This window comes from Panicum virgatum, chromosome 2K (assembly GCF_016808335.1).
Source record: "Panicum virgatum strain AP13 chromosome 2K, P.virgatum_v5, whole genome shotgun sequence".
NCBI classification, from domain to species: domain Eukaryota; kingdom Viridiplantae; phylum Streptophyta; class Magnoliopsida; order Poales; family Poaceae; genus Panicum; species Panicum virgatum.
In genome coordinates this window covers 43,445,859-43,458,268 of record NC_053137.1, presented here as the reverse complement: position 1 = coordinate 43,458,268, position 12,410 = coordinate 43,445,859, and the positions used below count along the sequence as shown (strand labels likewise).

Below are 12,410 nucleotides of genomic sequence, written 5' to 3'. Positions count from 1 at the left end.
CAAATGATGATGATGAATCAATGCCATATGAATACATATCATAACATTGTTCTACAGGAATCACAAATCAATTGATTATTACACGAGTCGTCATGTCTATGACAATAGGCCAACATATAAATGACTAAGATGAGTTGCACTGGGCACTGGCATAACACACACAAGATACTGCCAATTGGGATTAGCCGTAAACCTGCACTCGTTCTGTGGATCATTATTATCTAACCAGATCAAGAATAATCTGTCTTTACGGGATTTTACTTACCTTTTATCTTCGACATGTATGCCATGCCAGACGAACAATGCAGACGGAAGTTCTGTAATCTTTACCAACCAATTCGGTAACAAGTAATATAACACATGCAGAATAACCAAAGTTGTATTGCATTTGCATATTTATTTCTATGGAGTGCACACTTTATAAGCAAGAACACTGTGCTCAGGCAAGTAATAATGTTCTGCGTATACAAACTTCAGATCCAAGCGGGCAAAGCCTAACATTCTTTGGCTGCTCCGGAGCTCCATAACTGCTCGGATGATGCCAGAAACCTGAACACGTACATTACTTGTAACTACCATCATCTACCCAATATCTATATATATGCGACATTTATTTACAGCGTAATTTAGGACAACTCTACTTCCAGTGGGTAAATAACAGCTTCAGCAAGCTAAGTAAACAATCTCACGGTCAGCAGCGTGCAGGTCGCTTGTATGTTGGGGGTAAGGATGGGCAGTTCTCGTTCATCTTCGCATAAGGTTCTATTGTGTTGTACTCTGGCAGCTCCATCCTGTACTCTCCGAGGATCTGGCAGAAGGGAAGCTTGTCTGACTCCGTGTTGCACCAAGTTGGAAGCCTGGCAGGGTTGTCATAAAAAATCTTCAGCATATATGCATCCCGAATCTGTGGCAGAAAGAAAAGAGTCAAACAGTGCAGGTGAGACTTGGTAATGTGAACGATGTAAAATCAACTAGAAGAAATGTACTGAGAGAGAAAAAAAGTGAGCATGAAATGTGTGGACATGCATCTACTTGAACACTTACTGTGAACTCGGTGACCTGAATCGATTCCGTGAAAGGAGCAAATATCCCAGCCTCCTTGTACATTGCAAGAATGAAGGCAACACAGGTGGTTGATTTGCCGTCACTGTATATCCATTCATCCTGCTCAGGTATGGTGAGCAACTGATCGAAAGACATTCCACGTCTTTCCGTCTCTATAATGATTCCCTGAAGGTCCAAACCCTATACGAAATGTATACATGCTTATGAATCTGATACTGAAAATAGCTGTAACAACTAAATCAGGAAAATTAAGTTAAGATGAGAAAAAGAAATCCATTTTGATAAGCTATCTCAGTTTGAGCAAAACACTGAAATGAACATATTTCAAGCCCAACAAAGTGCAGTCAACCTCCATATCCCATCAATAAACATAGGCCGTAGCCCAAGTAGATATTATATCAAAAAAGTTAGCTACAGTGGCAGCATGTAAGTATGTACCAGTACCACCACAGCTCACTGGAATGCAAATTGGAATGCCCAATTAAATCCATAGGTTTAACAGAAACAGTGTTCATTTAAAATACATGACTTTACAAACCTCAGTTCCAAGGCGTTTGTTAAGGGCTTCATTCCACATGTTTGCAGCATAAAGTGGCTGTACTCTAGTCCACATAGACATAACAGCCATTACCTGAAAACAGTGTTGGCGAAATTGAGGTGTCAGAAAATAAAATCATGCATGGACTCAGAAGTATTACAGTAGCACAGCACTGGAGATAAATATGAATATAAAACAGAAATATTAATTTAATATTTCCAGATATCAACAAAGACTTACCAGGTTAGCATCAAGAGGAGGTGGATAATTATCTCCTACTGTGTCAATCCAGCTAAATATCATGTTATGATAGCCGTAAGGCTTCCCAACCATGCTCCGGACATACTCCCACGCAGCACTTTCGTTGAATCTGGCATGTTGAAAGGCCCTTGTTTGGTTTTGGTAATTGAGTGACAACTTAGGTGGACTAATAAGTGTTTATGTTGAGATACACATGAGATTAGTCCACACAAAGACACTAGTATGAGCAACATGTGCCATGGAGGAGAAATGGCTAAGGGTTGATGCTATGCTCATATAATGTGATCGAGGAGCTCATTGCATATGAGACATGACATGGAGTTATGTGACCAAAGTGGAGAAGATCAAGACAAGGCTTGGCTTGATGAACCGGTTGCAATGGAGAAGGGCAAGTCAAGGCTTCAAGCGAGGGACCGCGAGGCGGTGAAGCTTGGGCAAGATTTGGCGCCGATGGACCGAGGCAACGGTGAAGAGCGAGCAAGGTCAAGATCGATGGACCAAAGAGGTCATGTGATAATATAGAGCGGATCATATCATTCAAAGAAGATCAAGCCAAGTGTTGACTCATGATGATCAAAAGGCTTGATGGAGTTTGGTACTTGTGTGGTATCAACATTTGGGAAGATGAAATGAAATGCGCAAGGCAAAAGTATGACTTGTAGGGCATTTCATTTCACCGGTCAAAGGTTGTGTAGAGAAGTGCATGACTGGATTTAGGATAGATGGCCATACTATCAAGAGGGGCAAACTTGTTTGCATATCGGTCATCTAGTGCCACTTGAGCGATCTAACATTGCGATGTTGCTAGGATCGAGTGGCGTGGTGAAATCAAGTGAAAATCCTTTGAAAATGATTGTGAAATGCTAACACACATGCACATGGTGTTGTTCACATGGTGGTGTTGGCACATTTGCAAAGGAGAAAGAGTTGGAGTTGATGTTGATCAACTTTGGGAAGCAAGAAAGGTTTTTCGGTTTTCTCCGGAAATTAAGTGGTCTCTTGGAGTGGAATACTGTTTTGATCCATTGTGTTTTGGATCAAGTATTCAGTTGGGTTGTGTAGCCCTCTGAATTAGCTTTCCATAGAGTCCAAGATCACCTAATTTGGACTTCGGAGCTAAGAGTTATGACCGTTTTACCGAAATACTTTTCTGCTGGAAATATACCTGCGGACGGTCCGCTCAAGGGGGCGGACGGTCCGCCGTTATCTCGGATGAGCTCAAACAGAACCGTTTTTGGCTCTGTTGGTGGTCCAAAATGAACTGCGGACCGTCCGGTCCATGGGGGCGGACGGTCCGCCTTTAAAAGCTGAAACGGGCGCAGAAACTTGGTAGTTCTGTCTTGGGTGTCCAAAATGAACTGCGGACCATCCGGTCCTTGGGGGCGGACGGTCCCCCTCCTATTGAAAATTCTGGGACAGAAACACTGCGGTTTCTGTGTGTGCTCACGTTTTGAACGGCGGACAGTCCGCCCCTGGGGAGCGGACAGTCCGCCGGTCACTTCCAGATTTAGTCAGAGACGTTTGCAAATCGGTTGGTTCGAAGTTTTGAACCGCGGACGGTCCGCCCCAGGGGTGCGGACAGTCCGACCGGGGCTCTAACGGTCGACTCTGAGACATAATCATTGCAGTTCTAGCCGTTGGTTTTGAATGGCGGACAGTCCGGTTTTTGTGAGGCGGACAGTCCGCGAAAAATCTGTTTTCACGGGATTTGAGTGTAACGGCTAGTTTGGGGCCTCCCTCTATAAATAGAGGGAGTGGCCGGCCATTTGAGGTGGCTGAGCACCTTGGGGACTTGGTGTCCATGTGTGAGAGTGCTTGAGAGCCCTCTACTCACTCTAACTTGATAGTAATCATCCGATCGAGTGAGAGAGCGATTCTAATGCGATTGCTTTGAGAGTTTGCATCGAGTGGCACTAGGTGATCGTGTTGCAAGCCGGTGTGCTTGTTACTCTTGGAGGTTGCCACCTCCTAGACGGCTTGGTGGCAAGAGGCTCCGTTGAAGCCCGCAAGAAGATTGTGCGGTGCTCCGGAGAAGAGATTGTGAAGGGTATTGTGCTCATCCCGCGGGAGCCGCGAAGAGCAACTCTAGTTGAGCGAGATGTGAAGAGCAACAAGTGGTCCGGCCGGATCATGTGCTAGAGCTCGGTGTGAGCACTCCACGTGGGAGAGTGTGACTTGAGAGTCACCACTAGCAAGAGGATCGGCGGCAACCTTGGAGCTTGTCTCAACGGAGATTAGCTTGGTGGCAACCAAGTGAACTTCGGGATAAAAATCACCGTGTCAATCTTGTCTACTCTTCTCGGTGGTTTGCATTCTCCAAATCACAAGCCTTGTATTTGCATTCATCTATATCTTGTGCTTGTGTAGTTGCTCTCTAGTGATTAGTTAGCTTGTGTAGCTTGCTAATCATCTTCTTGATTGTGTAGCTAGAAGTAGAGATCTAGTGTAACTAGTTAGCTTGTGTAGCTTAATTAGTTACTCTTACTTAGATTGTGTAGCTAAGCAAGTTGAGCTCTTGGATTTGGATTGTGTATCCTTGTCCTTGAGCATCTAGTGAGCTTAGATTTGGCTTTGTGCTTTTGCTCATTAGAATTGTGTAGGAGCTCCCCCCGGTTTGTGAAGTACTAGTATTTAGGCTTGTATGACTTGGCATTAGAATTGATAGGAGAGCTCTTACTAGCTTGGCACTCCATTTGCTTTGTGTAGGATCTTTTTGGAGGTGCCTTAGAGTCATAGTTAGAGGGGTGAAGTCTTGGCTAAGCGAATAGTTTCAATTCCGCATAAGTTTCGGTTAGCCGGCGCAATTAGTTTTAGAAAGGACTATTCACCCCCCCTCTAGTCCGCCATCTCGACCCTACACATGTACATCAGGATGCAATGGAAGAAGGGCTATCTGAGGATTTGATTCATCCTTCAGTGCCATGGTCCACCATTCATCCCAAGGAACTATAGCAATAACTTCTTCTCCCTGTTGTTTTCCAAGTGATTATTGTCAGAAATATCGCAGATGGAAACACTTGTACTAGAGTAAAATGCATGATTTACCAGGTACAAGCTTCTGAGGAAAAACTGTTTATTGGCCAACAGTGACAGTGGTTTGCATCAGATGCCCAAGACAAACAGACAATAACTCTAGAATTCACCAATAGACTGACAAAGATGCCAGAAAGAGCAGACCGAGCCTAGCTCAGTTGGTGGAGACTCCCGGTGGGGAGCTCACCCATCCGGGCTCGAACCTGGACGTGCACGCTTATTAAGCTTCCAATGAGGACAGTAGCGAGCCCCTTTTCTAAAAGAAAAAAAAAGATGCCAAAAGGACAAGAAATTTTTTAAAGAAGAGAACCAAAACATGTACTCCCTCCATAGTTGAATTAGTTGTCGTTTCGGACATGATTGTGCTTACCAAGGAGTCATTAATTAGGGTGTATTTTTCCTACTTTGCCCTTATTAAATACCCTGCGGATGCAGGATGCCACATTCTCAGCAATCTTTCGTAGCTCGAGTGGCTAGTCCTCCGCGGCCCGATGCGAGGGGTTGATGGCTGGGTCGGGTTTGGTGGCACTTTTTTTAGCATGGTGCTGGCTGGGTCGGGTTTGGTGGCACTTTTTTTTTGCATGGCACTGAGGCCCGCTTGCATGGCGCTAGGCGCTAGCTGGGTGCCTAGGTTGGGTGTGGGTGCGTTGGTGCTCATGCGCGTGCGTATTTTGGCCGTGCGCGCCTGCGTTTTTACCCTGCGCGCTCTCGGTTTCAATTGTTTAGCAAGCGCCCGTGCGTTTGGGCTCTTTTTGGCGCTTTTTTTCGTTGCATGGCACCGTGCGCGCTCTCGTTTTCTGGTGTCAGTCCATCTACCCCTTCCTATTTAACCGGTGCTCCACCCTTTGCATCTCAACCTCTTCTATTTCCATCTGTGCCGTGCTCTAGTCTTGCCTTCTCCACTTCTTGTCTTTCCATACTGCAATGGAACATGCCGCAGCGAGGACACTGCATCACCTCGACGGAGTGCGGCACGAAGTCCGGCAGCATGGAGTCCGCCGCCGCCAAGTCTGCAGAGTATGCTGCCGAGTCCGCCGCCTCGACGGAGTCCGGCACGAAGTCCAGCAGCATGGAGTCCGCCGCCGCCGAGTCTGCATAGTACGCCGCCGAGTCCGCCGCCACCGAGTCCGGCAGCATGGAGTCGGCCACTGCCAAGTCTGCAGAGTCCGCCACCGAGTCCGGCAGCATGGCGTCCGGAGCCACCTCCATGGACGAGTCCATAGAGTCCGGCGCCAGCAGCATCTCTGACTCCGGTGGTGCCATCTCATCCGACGAGACCGGCGCCACCTCCATCGCCGAGTTTGGAGCGCAAGCGAAAGGGAGGCGATCAAGCCGGCGACGCTGCTGTGCGGCGAGTGTAGGAGAGAATAATGAATGTATTCCTCCAAACCCTAGAAGGGTGGGATATATAGTTCCTATACATGAGCCTCTAGATGAGTCTCTATACATGGGCTCACATATATACCAACACCCCCCCGCAGTCTGAACTACCGGCGCAGCGGTGTTTAAGACTAGACAACAAGAAAGCCAACACCCCCCGCAGTCTGAACTACCATCGCAGCGGTGTTCAAGACCGACAAGAAGAAAGTACAAATGGCAAATACCCCCCGCAGCCACAACTAACCACCTGCTACGTTGAGACTGGAGCGAAACTCCGAGAAGGTCGAGGAGGGTAGTCCCTTGGCGAAGATGTCGGCAAACTGAGAGGTGGTCGGGACATGGAGTACCCGAACATCGCCGATGGCGACCCTGTCGCGCACGAAGTGTAGGTCGATCTCCACATGCTTCGTCCGCTGATGCTGAACGGGGTTGGTGGAGAGGTAGCGGAGGAGACGCCTCAGTGCAGCAAGGTGAGACTCCCGGGGATCATGCATGTGAAGACAGACCTGCTGAACGGCATAGGTGAGATCCGGCTGGGTGAAGGTCAGGTACTGCAAGGCACCGGCAAGGCTCCGGTAGGTAGTAGGATCAGCCACGGGATCACTCAGATCAGCAGACAGCTTCGCCTAAGTATCGACAGGAGTGGAGCATGGCTTGCAATCAGTCATTCCAGCCCGCTCTAGAATGTCGAGTGCATACTGCCGCTTATGAAGGAACAGGCTAGAAGGGCGAGGCTCAACAGTAACGCCCAAGAAGTGGTGGAGCCGACCAAGATCCTTCATAGCAAACTCCTGTTGCAGAGAGGAGATGACACGCTCAATCAATTGCTAACTGGAGGCGGTGAGCACAATGTCATCGACATAGAGCAGCAGGTAGGCAGTCTCATCCCCACGGCGGTAGATGAACAGAGAAGTGTCAGCCTTGGCCTCGGTGAATCCCAAAGTCAGCAAGAATGTGGCGAACCGAGAGTACCAAGCCCGTGGAGCCTGCTTCGGACCATAGAGGGACTTGTTGAGCCGACAGACCATATCCGGACGACTCAAGTCCACAAATCCCGCTGGCTGAGAACAGTAGACAGTCTCTGACAGAGTGCCGTGAAGAAACGCATTCTTCACATCCAGCTGGTGCACAGGCCAAGAGCGAGAGAGCGCAAGCGAGAGGACCGTGCGCACAGTAGCAGGCTTCACCACTGGACTGAAGGTCTCATCATAATCCACACCAGGCCGCTGAGTGAACCCCCGGAGAACCCAGCGAGCCTTGTAGCGCTCCAGTGTGCCATCAACCCGACGCTTATGCGTCCAGATCCACTTGCCGGTGACCACATTGCAACCAGACGGACGCGGCACGAGGTCCCACGTCTGGTTGGCAAGAAGAGCCGCGTACTCCTCCTCCATCGCGCGACGCCTGTGAGGATCCGCCAAGGCGTCACGGACAGAGGAGGGTATCGGAGAGACCCGCGACTCTCCCTCGGTGGCGGAAAGAGTCGCGGCCTGAGACGCCATCCGCCGAGTCACCATGGGATGGATATGCCGAGGATCCCGATGGATGAGTGGCGGGTGGTACACCGCCGGCTCGGCTCGAGAGGGAACCGGAGGAGGCGGCGGTAGCGACGGCTCCGGTGTAGGCATCGCAGGAGCCTCCGGAGCCGGAGGTGTCGCCGATGTCGGCGTCGAACGACGTCGGTACACCTGCACCGGCTGAGCGTACCGCGGCGGCGCCGGTGTTGGCGCCGAACGACGCCGGTACACCTGCACCGGCTGAGCATACCGCGCAGGTGCAGGGGAAGGTGCCGGGGCCGCGCATGGTGCAGCAGGAGACATTGGGTCCGCGCGCGGCACGACCGGAGCTCCGGGGGCCGCGCGTGGCGCGACCGCGGGCACCGGGGCCGCGCTCGGCGCAGCAGGGATCACCGGAAGCGGTGCCGATGTACCAGGAAAATCTGTAGGGAAAGGACAGACAGGTAACGGTGGCTGAACCACCAGGTCAGTCGAAAACAGTGAATCCAACTCGTGGTCAAGAGAAGGTGTGGAAGATGTGGAGTAGGGGAAATCCGACTCTTCAAAGACGACGTGTCGGGAGATCAGGACGCGGCGAGAGGTGAGGTCAAAGCATCGGTACTCCTTGTGGTCAGGGGAGTACCCAAGGAACACAAAACGAGTCGAGCGGGGCGCCAGCTTGTGAGAAGCGGTGGCGGAGGTGTTAGGGTAACACGCACACCCGAAGACCCGAAGGTGGTCGTAGCGAGGAGGGGTACCGAAAAGAGCGTGGTGTGGAGTGGGAGCAGGAGAAGCAGTGGACGGAAGACGGTTAAGCAAGTAGGTGGCGGTGTGGAGGCTCTCAGCCCAGAAGCGCGGGGGCAGATAGGCCTGGATCAGAAGGGTGCACACAACGTCGTTCGTCGTGCGAATCATCCGCTCAGCCTTGCCGCGCCAGGCCGGGAGCAGGGGATGCTGCGCCGGGGGAGGGGGCGCCGGGAGCAGAGGGCAGGGGAGGGAAAGAGGACAAGGGAAGGAGGGGCGGCGCCGGCGGCTGCAGCTAGAGGAGGAAGAGAGGAAGAGGGAGAAAGCTAGCTGATACCATGTAGAAGAGAATAATGGATGTATTCCTCCAAACCCTAGAAGGGTGGGATATATAGTTCCTATACATGGGCCTCTAGATGGACCTCTATACATGGGCTCACATATACACCAACAGCGAGGAAGGGGGGCGAGCACGTAACTGTTGCGGTGCGGCGAGGAAGGGCGGCGAGCCGGCGATGATGCAGTGCGGCGATTAATGTCGTCTTGCATGTGTGCGCAGAACGCTAAAAAGGAAGAGGGCGATTAATGCCGTCTTGCATGCGTGCGCCGAACGGGTGGAGTGAAACGAAGTGCCGTGATTAATGTGATCAATGCTCTGACGAGCGCGGCAGTCGAAACGAGCGCATGCAGGGGCAAAGGAGTCCAAAAATTGGCCAGCGCCTCCAGAACGACGGGCTTTATGAAAACGTTTCACTCCCCCAGGACGACAGCTAATTCAAGTATGGAGTATCATACAAACACAGAAAACAGTTTGAGCCTCATCTCAACTCAATCAATATTTAACCAGAAGGGATGAGCTAAAAGTTCAATTGCGTAACAGATTTGTCTTCGTATTATATTCAGAATGATGACCAGTGGAACTGATTTTGTGATTATTGATCATGAAAAGACAAAGAATTGCTAATAATGAAAGCAGCCATAAGATAACATGAATCAGGCCTGGAAGATGAAATTAAAGTAACATACCTTGTCATTCTCATAGTCTGACTCCGCAACCCAGAGATCACCCTTTTCATCTTTTAAGCAAACAGACGTATGCCCAGCAAATGCACCAGTTACCCATTTCTCCAATGTCTCAAACCCACCCCATCAACCTCGAATCTTTGATAGAGCCAAAAAGTCACCAGATTGTATGTCCTCCTTTCTAATGTTAGCAACCCAAGGCTGGGAACGTTTCTCAAATGAGGCTCCCATATGCTTCTCTAAAAAGGCCAAGTTAGAATGTTGGCCCCAGGCAGTGTTTGAAAATAAAGGCAGGACATCAATCAAAGATAGCAAAGTTCCAAGCATTCCAGATGACATGAGAAAAACAGAGATGCCATGCTGCTTCACCTGATCACAAACATAAAGTATTAGACTGCTAAGAATAAGATAAATTCGACAGGATAGAAAATTTTGAAATTAGATAGGAATTTTCAGAAAGACAACACACATATTCCAATTCCGCTTCTTCTTCCCATGATTTAATCTCCAGGGTGTGTTCCCGAGCAGCAAAATAATATTCCCATGTTATCCTATATGGTGTCGCAAAAACATAGAGATCCATGCATGTCCAGCTCTGAGCTGAAGCAATCTGCATAAACAAAGGGAAAACACTTTGTTATGGCAAAATGATCATATAACTACCAACCTTCATGAACTGGCCAGATGCAGATTAAGTAAACAAGCAATTTTTATTTCAAAAAAAAAGTAAACAAGGAATTAGTCGATATAACAAGGTGCAATTTTGTAGTACAATCTGGTTTAGACTTCTGAAGGAGTCTTAGACTACATCAAATCATTTATAGTACAATAAATAGTTTGGTTTCATAAAACTGAAATGGAAACAATAACATGAACACAATCGTCAATGTTCAATAATAGAAGAACAAATCATAAAATCTACACTAGGAAGTTCACTAAAAAGCTAGGGATATTTAGACCCAACATGAGAAATCCACCAAAAAGGAAACATCAGAGATAAAGTGCACACTCCACTTTCAACAACACTAGCCCTATAATAATCAGCTAATGAGGCAAGAATTTTCTCTAGACCCAGCAGAAACAAAACATAATGTTTCGATTATTACAACCCACAGCTTTTTGCCACCCAGAATGAATCAAGCATATCCATCCAGAGTTACAGACACAAGCGATTCAAGATACTAATTGTCAACAAATTAGTTCTCTAATGCAACCAACTCTTGTACGAAGCGATTGCTCATAACACCACCTAAGTCAACAGTCGTCAACACTACCCACTCCTGTACCTCATCTCACTAGATGGCACAGCAGTCTGAAGCAATTCCGCCCAATTCCGACAAAATAAACGCGGAGCGATGGGGGACCTTGAGCCGCAGGACGGCGCCGCCGACGTCGGTCCCGTTGCGGTCCCCGGGCGTGAGCTCGATGGCGGCCTCGTTCTCCGCGAAGCAGGCGCCGCCCCAGGCCGCGGGCGCCGGCGCCCCGGGCGCCACGGCGGCGACGAAGGACGGGAGCAGGTCGACGGCGTTGTGGAGCGTGTTCATCACGGGCCACGCCACCTGCCGCGGGCAGCACGTCCCGCGGGCTGAAGGGCACCTTCAGCCCGAGCTCCACCGCCCGGGCGCCCCGCGGCAGCGCGGCGGACGCCACGAGGAGCGCGAGGAGGAGGGGGAGGAGGGCGGGGTGGTGCCCCCGCGGTGGGGACTCCGCCCACGCCATCGCCGGCGCGGCGGTCGGGTTGCCTGCCTCCCGCCTGTTCCGGCGCGCTCCCGGCGAGACGGCACGCTTGCGCGGTGGTGGGGTGGGAGGGGAGGGGGAAGGTGCCGTGCGGCGTGCGCGGACGGAGTCGCTGCTTGCTTGCGTGGCTTATGGGTTTGGGGGGTCTGGTTGGGTTCGACTATAGATGGCCATTCGGGCGGCCCGGCCCTGGCACCGGCCCGGCCCTGGCACGCTCTTTAGCGGGCCGTGCCTAGCCCGGCCCTATAACCTAACGGGCCGTGCCGTGCTAGCCCACTGGCTCCCCTGACAGCCCAGGCACGAGCCCACGGGCCACTTTCGTGCCGGGCCAGCCCGAGACAGCCCGGCCCAACAGCGGATCTCGGGCTGCCCGAAGCCCATCGAGGAGCAGACAACAAAGGCGACGACCGACGAGGCGGCGGCGGCAGCCGGCGGGGGAGATGAGGAAGCGGCAGCCGGGCTCTGCGGATCCGAAGAGGCGGCGGCCGGCGAGGCGTCTGGCGGTTCGGAGGGGAGGAGGCGGCGGCCAGTGCCACGGATCTGAGGAGCGGCGGCCATCCGGTGGTTCGGAGATGAGGAGGCGACGGCCGGCGCCGCGGATCCGAGGAGACGGAGGCCGGCGAGGTGGAGAGGAAGAGGCGGCGGCCGACGCCGCGGATCCGAGGGGCGGGGGCCGGAGAGAGAGAGTCACAGGGGCGGGGGCCGGAGAGGAAGAGGGCAAGGACGAGGAGCGGCGGCAGGCCAGGCGGAGACGAGGAGGCGGCGCTGCTGTAACACCCCGGGTGTTTAAAACACTAAACATAAAATAACATACATAGCATCATGCATAATCATCAAGATTAAATTAAATAATGCATTTCTTTTATGTATACAAGTGCATGTGTATGTGTGTCTATGTGTATGTGTGCAAGATGTGTAGAATAGAGTGCTCATGTACCTTTCACACTCACCATGAAATGATAAACAAAATACGTCACTATACACTCTAAGTGATGTTTATAATTTTGCAAGAAGAATTAAATTCAAATAAAAGGTGGGCACATGAAATAAGGAATAAACTCAAATTAAAGAAAACATGCTTTGAAAATAACTTTCAAATCCTTGATCAAATGAACTTTTGCCCAAAACAAGAG

At 50.7% G+C, this 12,410-nt stretch overlaps 1 pseudogene across 1 annotated transcript; it reads right to left on the bottom strand.

Moving 5' to 3' along the window:
• Window positions 1-380: 380 nt before the first annotated feature.
• On the bottom strand, window positions 381-11,359 carry LOC120678807 (annotated as a pseudogene). Its single transcript, XR_005676812.1, has 8 exons — window positions 10,905-11,359; window positions 10,010-10,150; window positions 9,544-9,909; window positions 4,727-4,832; window positions 1,844-1,980; window positions 1,604-1,696; window positions 1,045-1,245; window positions 381-904 (listed from the first exon to the last, which is right to left on the bottom strand). The product of XR_005676812.1 is annotated as an uncharacterized LOC120678807 (transcript).
• Between the last annotated feature and the right edge of the window lie 1,051 nt (window positions 11,360-12,410).